This window comes from Boleophthalmus pectinirostris, unplaced genomic scaffold (assembly GCF_026225935.1).
Source record: "Boleophthalmus pectinirostris isolate CB_2022bp ecotype Guang Dong unplaced genomic scaffold, ASM2622593v1 HiC_scaffold_2, whole genome shotgun sequence".
NCBI lineage: Eukaryota > Metazoa > Chordata > Actinopteri > Gobiiformes > Gobiidae > Boleophthalmus > Boleophthalmus pectinirostris.
In genome coordinates, this window is record NW_026571152.1 from 19,624,890 (window position 1) to 19,636,387 (window position 11,498).

General features: G+C 38.4%; 1 long non-coding RNA gene across 1 annotated transcript; it reads left to right on the forward strand.

Annotated features, from left to right (window-relative positions):
- Positions 1-7,590: 7,590 nt before the first annotated feature.
- LOC129409462 (uncharacterized) lies at positions 7,591-8,355 on the forward strand. The gene is made up of 2 exons (XR_008632417.1): positions 7,591-7,651; positions 8,170-8,355. It is a non-coding gene; the product is annotated as an uncharacterized LOC129409462 (long non-coding RNA).
- Positions 8,356-11,498: the final 3,143 nt, after the last annotated feature.

The window sequence follows — 11,498 nt, forward strand, 5'->3', positions numbered from 1 at the left end:
CCTAGCTCAAAGAGACGTCCCTGCAAAGGAACTGTGATAGGAACTTGATTTGCAAATGATAAATTTCACTTGTTTAAAAAAATGGAAATTGGTTTATTTAAAAAAAAAAAAATTTTAAGATTTTTATTTACAGAAAAATCCCGCACACCGTCTTACTTGCAAACTGTGAAATTTATTAGGACAAACCGTGCAACATTTCGGCACTAGGCCTTCGTCAGGCAAACAGAATGAGAGTGTCTTTAAAGATCCTCCACTCTTTGTTCACAAACGAGGCAAAAATCTTAGAGACTATCTGGTACGGGCCAATTTCACAAACAAAACTAAACTATCCTCCCAATCTCTATTGCACCCTCTACCCAATGGTAACTACCGATGCGGCAGCTGTGCTCAATGCAATAATACTGTAAAAACTGATCATTTTTTACATCCTCACACTGGTAAAAAATATCCCATAAAAAGTGTTATCACATGTGCATCTACACATGTAGTCTATATGTTGAAATGTCCATGCGGCCTAGTGTACAGTGGCAAGACCACAAGAAAACTTAAACAAAGAATAAGTGAACACAAGAGCTCCATCAGAAGAAACGACCGGGACTACCCTGTAGCAGTACATTTTAATGATCAGAGACATGATATTTGCTCTCTACGTTTCTGTGGCATTGAGCATGTCCCCCCTCCACCCAGAGGAGGGGACCATGACCGCATACTTAAACAAAGGGAAGCATTTTGGATTCACACTCTCCAAACTTTAGCTCCTAAAGGACTCAATGACGATTTTAATCTTAGCATCTTTTTGTAAACATCAGTTTACATCATTAGGACTCTTGTTTTGGGTGGGCTGTATATGGGCTACAGCTTAAGATTCATTGTGTATATATAGATGTGTATATGGCACGACAACATTATTTTATAGTTGGGTGAATGTATACTATGTCTATATGTATCCATATATTCTTCTTACTTTTCTAATATTATTCTATGATCGTTATGATGATTTCATTATTATTATTATTTGTATTATTATTACACTATATGTTGACTGTCTTTGTTTTTTGAATTATGGGGTTTTGTGTGCACTGTTTCTTTATGACCTGTCACCCTTGGGTGCTTGCCACACCCTATTTAAGATGGCCACCTGAGCTCTCATTCTGTTTGCCTGACGAAGGCCTAGTGCCGAAACGTTGCACGGTTTGTCCTAATAAATTTCACAGTTTGCAAGTAAGACGGTGTGTGGATTTTTCTGTATGTTCTGGGGCTGCTCCCTCTCCTCCAATGCACCCGTCTCTAGTAGTTGATGTGCGAGGCTCTCATTCTCTCATAAAGATTTTTATTTAGAATTCAGATCAGTTTCAGAAATCTCCTTTAAAACCAGTGGAAAGGGTGTTTCAGAACTGATTTTAAACAGATGCTACACAAAAACAAAAAATGCCACAAACTTAAAATTTTAGACAAACTTTAAGCTTCCTAGGACACATAAAAATTACACCATTATACACTGACTTCTGTTTTCTCGAAAATACGTCAGTTTTAGAGGTAATTTTTTTCAAGGTCAAATTCAGATTTTCAAACTGATAATAAACGGGTTAAAATCCTGATGATTTTTCGAAAAGGGTGTGACTTTTTTTTTCATATCTGATCCTACATAAAAACTAAAAATGCCACAAACGTTTATAAAAAATATTCACCATTATAGCCTGGCTTCAGTTTTCTGGAAAATAGAGGTAATTTTTTCACTACATGTAAAATATAAGAGTCAAATATAAATAGATGTTTATAAATTTGCTAATTAGTTGAAAAAAGTTGACTAAAGGGAACTAAAAACTTTAATGTTTTTTAAGGGTTAAAACAGCTCTGCCTTAAATTTATTCAATTACAGGTGGTTTTGTAGATTTAAAATACTTAGAAAAACAGCCATTTTCACTGTTAGCGGGGTTTTCTCTTCACATATCCGACCTATAACTTGGTCCGGTTTGGGTCCATGAGAAGATAGAAAGGTTTAATACATTCCAGATGAACAATAACATCTCCATGGAATCCACCCACGACCTGCACCTGAGCCCCGCCCACTTCAGGGTCCTCAGGTGCAGCAGTAAGTACGTGGCAGTGGGTCTACCCTCCAGAGATGAGCTAACAGAATGGGAGGACCACTTCACCTGTCAATGCTACTACAGTCAGAGCTGTGGGCCCAAACTGGTGCCTCCAAAAACCATCCAAGAGATCTGGGTTTAATGGACCCAAGGGTAACCAGCATCCCTACTGAATCAACAAAAAAGGAATTACAATCATTTAAAATAGAACATGAGAATCTTTTGATTTAAACAACATGTCAGTGTGATCAAGATAACCACATTTGTTAATAACTCTTACGACTTTCTGTAGCCAGATGATTTGCAGAACTGACCTTTTATAGTTATTTCCCCACATCTCAGCTTACAAAGGGTTGTATCAGAAAACAGTGTAATGTGTGTCATGATTTATGTTCAGTTTGGTCTGAATATATTAAATATCTTCTTTCCAGTTAAAATGCTCGTCAGTATTTACACCATGACATTTTTTGTCTTCTTTCAATTATGGTTCCACCCATTTTAGTTGAACATTTGATGTATATCATAAGTTTGGTTTTACTTAAATTAAGTGTTAATTATTATTGTTTGACTCAAACCGTGATTTCACTTTACTAATTTCTATAGTGATTACATTTAACAATTTATCTAAGTTTCCCTTCAGAACAGAATATTTGTATTATACACTACAGGAAATGTTTAAGCATGATGATGTGCAGTTGTTCATCTTCACAAACTGTTACTTTGGTCAAGTTTAATGGCTTAAAATCCTGTGGTCTATGGTATCAAAAGATTTTTTCAAATTATAAATATTCCAGCAATAGTATGATTATTATTGTCAGTAGAATTTGTTATTTCTTCAACTGTGTCAATAATTGTCAGTGATGTGGATTGACTTTTCCTAAAACCATACTGATTATCTGTTGTTATATTGTATTTTTGAATAAATGATTCCAGTCTTGCATCAAACTATTTTTCTAGAATTTTTGAGAATTGTGGTAAGAGTCAGATCTATAGTTTGTGAAGAGGGGAATGACCTTGGCTGTTTTCATCTTCCTTCATCGGCGGCATGGTGGCTGAGTAGCACTCATGCCTCATAGCAAGAAGGTTGTAGGTTCACTCCCTGGGTCTCCTGGGCCTTTCTGCGTGGAGTTTGCATGTTTTTCCCTGTGTCTGGATGGGTTTCCTCCAGGCACTCCGGTTTCCCCCATCAACCCAAAACATGTTACAAAGGTCTCCAGGAAGAACAGCTGATAGCCAAGGTCATTTAAATACAATCAATCAATGAATCTGCCCAGGGACTACAGGTCGAAATTAGCACTGATGCTACAACCAGGAACAATGCATTTTTCCTGTAAAGGTTAATGTAAAAAATGTGTGCTTTCTGTCCCTTTCTCTAAGCAAGACGGGAATAAATCCAAGAGCCTGGTGACGCTACCCGAACAGGACGGAATTATCTGGCAAAGTGGTGATGAGAAGACCAGGACTAAATACTGAGGTAGATGAAGGGATTGATTGCAGGTGTGTCTCGTCTGCTCCGGAAAAAGCCAGCCACGCCCCCTGCCACACTCAAGCTCTGAAACAGAAAAGGGAGGGGGAGAGAACAAAAACACAAATCCTAACAGTTTCCCCAGTCTAATATATTTCTTGTAAAAAAAGAAAAAAAATCAGGTGAAGTGTTTGGTATGTTCCAAGCATCTTTTTTTTTAATTTTTAAATAAAAATGAATAAAATGACCATAACTTGCCATCCTTATTGTCGCAAAAGCACAGCCATAAAGTAGTAACACACGCACAGACACATTACGTTCCTATCTCCAATTTGTTCCTACTTTTTCTTTAAATCTGACCATTATATCATGAACACAGACTCCATGTTAATAAATTCACAATTTATGTTGATTTCACAAACATTCAAATGTTTAATCATTCATTTGTTCAATATAAATCTTTCCAACAGAACCACGATGATCATGTTGATTGTTCTATTATCACTCTGCCTTTTATACTTTTTTTGGCCACTTGATGGCACAGTGGAGCAAATGAAGCACCTTGAAGCAACGGCTCAAAGAGTTGAGCAAATGGATGGAACGCTTCAGTGCTTCATGGGGCTTCATCTTGCCATCACTAGTATTGTACATTCATTACTAGGGGTTGCTCAGAGTTGTCAGGTGATGTTGCTGACATGTCCGGTCAGCTGATTTATACAGGTTTTGCCGCTGTCTTCCTGTTGGAGGAGGCTGGATGACAGCGCCAGCTGCAGTACGGCTTCCTCAGACAGTATTCCAGGTGTGTGAGAGTAAAAAGCCCCCTTGTGGTTTTCTTTTTTACACAGTTTTTTCTCACATTCAGGCCTATGTTCCTTTTTTCATGTAATGAATGCCCTCCCTATTTCCTCAATGTATGTTTTGTTGCAGGACATGCTGGGTATTTCGTATATGACATTATATTTATGGTCCAGTTCTATTTTATCTTTATGGTGAACGAGTAATTGCTTGAGTTTTGTATACGGTTTCACTGGTGTGTTGATTGTGTTTTCTGATTGCCCACTACACTTTTTCTGTAATGTCCCTTATGTACAATAATGTTACTATGCCTGTGCTTGTGAGAAGAGCCCTTGTTTGTTTTACTCTGTATATATTTTATTTGAGGTGATTTTTTTTGCGGTAATTTTAGTGTTGTGTTTTTATTTTTATACTTGAGTGAAGGACTGGGTGGACTGAAGTAATTGAACATTCACTCCCACCAAATATCATTGGCTGTGGTCGTAGAAGCAGGGACTTGAAAAGACAGACAGACGGCATGAGTGGGGAGCGGACCTGAGGTGTGCACACGTGACACCAGAACCGGAAGGGACGGGGCAAGACAGGTGCAGGAGCGGGAACGCGAATGCGAATGCAGACAGGTGGTGCAGGAGGAACGGGTGTCAGGGAATTGACCCCGACCTCAAATATTAAAGAACACGCCAGGGACACAGTGGTTGGTTTTACTTGCGCAAGGAGTAAGAGAGAGCTCTGCCTGTCGCAAGGAGTAGGAGAGAGCTGCCTGTCTCATCCTAACTCAAGCTCTCTTCTCTTTTTTATTGTAGAGCACACAATTAGCATACAGTAGGTTACTTTGAATACAGTACCTATTGTTCACATGTTGTCTCATGACTGACAAGCTTCCACTGACACAGCCCCCCATTATACACAGGTTTCACATTCCAGGTGGTAGATAGCCTCTAGCAATTCCCCAGAGTTCTGTGTTAACCTCATGATGTTTACCATTACTATTTGTTTCTCCCGGTACATTATCTTTAATGAGTCAGCCAATGCATCAGCAAGATCACCTGATACAGCTTGAACACAACAAGACAAGTAAAACAAAAAGCCAATGTTGATAACTTATACTACATCATGATTGCCTTTACATGAGAAATGCTTATAACATAAAAATTCTCTAACATCTCCCTCCTGTTTATCAATATTGCTTTTTGTCAGAACGCTAAACAGATTTTCTAAACAGAATGGACTTCGATATTGTTGTCACGCTTCAGTATAGTTAGCAACACCCTTATCAGGAGCAAGCGTATACATGAAATACAACATAACACAAAAACACTTATACCAATAAACAGTGATGTAAAAATGGACAAGACGATGTTTTTACATGACCCCTAAAATCTAAATTTACCGTAAGGTGAGAGTGTGTTCTCCTCTAGTATCATTTTTCCCCATGATATGGTATCAAAGTTTTTGTTACAAGTTAAAAGCCCCTCCTGGTGTTGTTGCATGCTATATTTGCCTTTCCTTATGGAAGTGAGCGTGTCGTTGCAATAAATTAGTGTGTCTATATATCCGCCTAGACCTGCATCTAAACCCAAATTTCCTAAGTTTTCAAAAACCCCTCAGGAGAGCATCACTTTTACATTGTAACCATACTTCTTTGTTGTCCTCTTTCTGAGGCTGTGGCTCCGCAGGCTGAGATTCAAGGCTGCGCCCGATACCCAGGCTGATTGTTGAATACAGTCACTCACGTGACCAGGTGTCTGACCATGTTGCAGTGCCCGAGAAGCAGAGGTCACTAGTACGTACTTCTCGTAAGAACACTTCTCTGCTCACGAAGTCCTGCGTCTCTCTTATGCGTCGTCGAGGTTCCTGGATTTACAGTGACTCAGATGAATCCACCCGTTCCTCCCTTTGACCTTAACAGTGGTGGGAGTGGTCAGCAACACGCGGTGTGGTCCTCGATCACTGGCCCAGCATTTCCGTTGCAATGTCTCCCTCATGTACTGAGCTAGGTCAGGTACAGAGTCCGGTGTATTCCCTTTACTTCATGGCTTTCATTAGTTTGTTCTTACTGTCCCATTAGTGCGTTTTCATGAGTCCAGCCGATTTGGGTCTATAAGTGCAATGTCTCTTTAGATTTATTTATTTTATACTATTTTTATACTATTTTTAGATGCTCTCCCAGTCTATGACATTATTCACAAAATGCGTCCAATTTTCACTTCTAATAATTTCTGGTATACCAAAGGTGGGAATAATGTGTTTACATAGGCTTTTTGCCACCGTGATTGCATCAGGCTTAGCTATGGGCAATATTTCAATCCATTTTGAAAAACATAAAATCCATATGTATGGTCTGAAGCGGGTAAACTGGTGAGAAACGGCCTCTTTTTGGCCTAATTTGGCCCTGTACGCAGATTAAACATTAGGTATTGAATCCTATTGCATTTCTACTAGTGCCACTATCCCTCCTGTTGAGACATGATATACTTCATGGCTCATGCTCATTTAAACATCGATTTTGGTTCCCCATATATCTTTGATCTCTGATTTCTGCACCGTTTCTCCACCAAGTCACCCTTTCAGATGTATTCGCTTGCTCTTACATTATTTGCAAAATACCTTTTGTATCAGCTCTATTAACTCTGCTGCCTGTGCTGACAAATTTGAAGGCTATTTTTTCAGATTTTAGTAGGTCCTTATTTGGGTACAGTGGGTTATTTCTAAATTCAAAGTAATAATGTCAATTAATTTCAAAGTAATTAAATAAACTAAATGTTGCTTTAAGACTACTCAAAGCTTCTCTTCAACCCATTAACTACATTGTTTGAAATTCTTCAACAATATCACGTTTATTTAAACCATAAATAATATATAAAAGCTACAATCAATTTTAATCAGTACTAAATTAATAATACCAGGTTATCATTATGAAAACAAGCCAATACAACCTTGGTTAAAGTTACTCTATCACTTGAATACAATTTAACAGAACATTTTCAAACAAATCAAAAATATGGTGCCTTTAACATTTTAGCAATAGTTTAGTGTTTTATCTAAAATCACAAGGGACCGAAATAACGGCGATTAAACGTGACTTGTATCTAATACAGACTTTTATTTTAGCAGACTTTTTTTTTGGCAACTTTATTTTGCCGGTCTACTTCCTGTTCTGCTGCCATGCTTTCCCCTTCCTTTAGGTACACGCGCTTTACTTGCCCTCGCTCTCAGCTGCGGCTGATGTGTTTTGTCAGTAACCTCTAAACAAAAGTTCTGGAATTTCTAAATAACGGCGTATTTCAACTTTCCTGTTAAGGTGAGTCTTTTTCCATTATACGAATAACTCCTATATTAAATTTCGACGGTGTAAAGTGTCGCTAGTATGTTTTATTTAACAAAATCTTCAATTACTCCTTTAACTACCTTTTAACTTCTCTATAGTATGTTTGTTATGCAACATTTTCATTTATAAACTTGAGCTAACTATGATCTCTGCCTGGATATTTTTGACCAGTATTTGGAATTGACATTTTGATGAATACAACCTAAATGCATTTATCTTTAATAACGGGACTTCATTTTTGAATGCTATAGCAAATTATTTATTTACACATAGTTTACTTAATTCAACTGAACTTTGGATCAATATTAGGATGAGTAATTAATTATCCATAATTAATTATATACATTATACCTGGTTTTAGTGCCATAACTCTGTATCGTTCCTACGTATGTTACACATACTCTTGTTTTAATTCGTTCATAGTGGTCATATTAAAGTAACAAAGGTAATTATTTTGAACAATATACTTATTTGTCTTTTTGACTTCCTAGGTCAGATTTCCTATGGACTGATTCTGTGATTTGAAAAACAACCTCAACTCAACAAACTTCCAGATAATGAGCTAAGAGTCTGTGCGGTGGGACAGACTATTTGTTTTGTATTATTTAACCTTGGATTTATACAAACTGTCTTCAATCTGTAGTTTATAATAAACCAACGAAAATTAACTACTTTCATTCATAGACTCTACTTTATTTATTTATTTATTTGTTACTTTAACTTTTGTACTTTATTCGCTCATAATTTATCTTTGCCTCTCATTTTACTTTTAATACATTTATAATAATCAACATTTTTGACTGCTGGTTGTTATTATAACCTGTACTCCTGTAATGAACTTTTTATGTTTCCTATTTTAACACCCTTAGCCTGGCCTCGAAATTAACATTACATAAAGCATAGTCAAAACTTCTCTTTCAGATATTTTTGAACATGCAATATTAATTTTTTAGCTGAAGCAGTTGGGTAAATTTGTCCCTCTTCCTTAGGCCTATGTTGGGTAGAGGTCCACTGATTACTTTGTGATTCATCAAAGCCATCATTTGTTAGTGATAGGTTTTGGATTTTTTTTTTATTATTATTATTATTTTTTTGTATTGCTGACTTCCTATCAGAGCTAGCAATTCTCCCTTGAGCGTTTAAGTTATGTCCTAAGTATTTTACTTCAGATCTGCTCTTAGATCTTTCACTAGCCTACAGCCTATTCAGGGCTCAGTTTTTGTTTGTTTGTTTGTTTTTTTAACTAGAACAATTGCCTCTGTCTCTGTTATCTTACTCTCTTTTCGTACCAATCGAGGCGCAGTAGGGGGAGGGTGCTGGGCTGTTGCGCCTTTTCTCCCCACTTCTGATTTTCTGCTTGTCGTGTATCAATAGCTGATTTATCAATTCATCAATTGGGACTTTATCTAGTGAAGGCTTGAAATTATATCTCTTTTCCTATTTGTCTAGGTATTTCTAGGTATTAATTCTTTCCATCTGTTTAACCAGATCACTTGACCTGGCTCGGGTCTCATACAAACAAATTGGGTGAGTCATCCAGTTAGTCTGCCTAACATGTCCTTTTGACCTACTGTGGTCTCATACGGATGACTGTCATCCAGTTAGTCTGCCTAACTCGTCCTTTTGACCTACTCTGGTCTCATACGGATGACTTCCTACTTTGTTTTAGTTAGATTTCCTTATCTAACAGGGTCCTTTTGACCCGGTCCTGGTCTCATACAGAATGAAGAATTTCTCTACTCACTCGTGTCACTCTGGAGTTCTTCATTCGGATCGCGTCGGCTGCTCCAGTGGAGGATGATCGCCGTGGACCAGCCACGGCCACGTAGAAAAGTGGTCTTACTCGAGGCTGGACTGGTCACCCCGGCTGTGCACAGACTTCAGTCTTCGTCGATCACCCTCCATGGAATGGCGTTGCGATGCGGCTCGAAGGACCAACTTATGTCAGGGAATTGACCCCGACCTCAAATATTAAAGAACACGCCAGGGACACAGTGGTTGGTTTTACTTGCGCAAGGAGTAAGAGAGAGCTCTGCCTATCGCAAGGAGTAGGAGAGAGCTGCCTGTCTCATCCTAACTCAAGCTCTCTTCTCTCCATCGGCCTTTTATTGTAGAGCACACAATTAGCATACAGTAGGTTACTTTGAATACAGTACCTATTGTTCACATGTTGTCTCATGACTGACAAGCTTCCACTGACACAGCCCCCCATTATACACAGGTTTCACATTCCAGGTGGTAGATAGCCTCTAGCAATTCCCCAGAGTTCTGTGTTAACCTCATGATGTTTACCATTACTATTTGTTTCTCCCGGTACATTATCTTTAATGAGTCAGCCAATGCATCAGCAAGATCACCTGATACAGCTTGAACACAAAAAGACAAGTAAACAAAAAGCCAATGTTGATAACTTATACTACATCATGATTGCCTTTACATGAGAAATGCTTATAACAAAAAAATTCTCTAACAACGGGCGAAGCTGGACCGGCTGGACCAGAGAGAGGAACGCGCCGACAAGGACAGATACAATGCCTAAAAAGAGCTAAGTAAAGGGATGTATCCGGGGGACCTTGTGGGCATGTGGGAGGCTGGACGGTAGACCGTAGAGTTAAGAAGCACTCTGTTTCCCAGCAGTTCCGGAGCCGGAGGACCTGTGGCAGAGTGGAGGCCCGGACACGGGGGGACGTGGCGGCCCTAATTACATGCATAAAAGAGCTAAGTAAAGGGACGTCACTCGGTCAATCCTGATGTGCAGTGTGGCTAGTCGAATGTGGTCCTTGCCGTAGTCTGAAAGACTTTGTTTTAATCCCATTTTACAGACAACTACGTGGCGTGGCGGTGGCCGGACCAGGGGGACTAGCACGCCAGATCCACACGGACACTCAGACAGTGACTGCAGCACCTGACTCATTTTTAATTCTGATTTTAACCGAATCAGATCTTTCTTTTAAATGTTATTTTATTTTTTTAATTACATCATTTTTTTAGGATTCTTATTATTAATTTTATTTCATCTGATATAATGTTGGTGTTCTGTCAAATAATGTTCTTACCTAGTGTGGTTTGGTTTCCTCTGTATTTTTCTATGTATTTTTATTTAGATTTTGGCCTGAGTAGTAGCAATGTAGCATGTCCATAGTTATGTCAGAGATTCACTTGAATTTGCTTTTGCAAATGATGAGGCTGGCAGTTTGTGTCAATATGACATAGCTGTGACTTCAGACAATGCAAATGAAAATAGGGGCAGTTTAGATCACAGTTACAATATTACAGACACACCCTAAAACATTAAAATGCAAAGTGAACACAGTGCACAGTCAGCTGTGTGTAACACGCAGGACGCTGAAATTAAAAACCCAGCAGGCTAGAAGATTGCAATCTAAGCTGTCATCTTTAAGACATATTGTTGCACTTCTTCAAGAAAAGTTGCTAATCTCTAATGAGTGTGTTGCTGTTTTGGATTCTTTGGATGACGTTTCAAAGGAACTCCTTGAAAGAATAGAAAATAACAAAAATCTGCAGCTTTTTCTGAAGAACTAAAAAGATTTGCAACTATATTGCACTTTCACTCAGCAAAAGCCTAGGGTTTTGTTCAATCCAGCTTGCGGCAAATAGAATTTTGATCAGATTAAAAAATCTGTGGATCTATGTAGTATCGTAGGTAGATATTGGCAATGGAGAAATTATCAACACCATAGTTGTTATGATATTATGGTTATGGTTGTTGCCATCAGTGAATCTTGGAAAATACCTATTGCCTATTTTCTCATCAGCAGCATGACTGGAAGTGAGAGGAAAACATAGTAAGAGAAAGTCT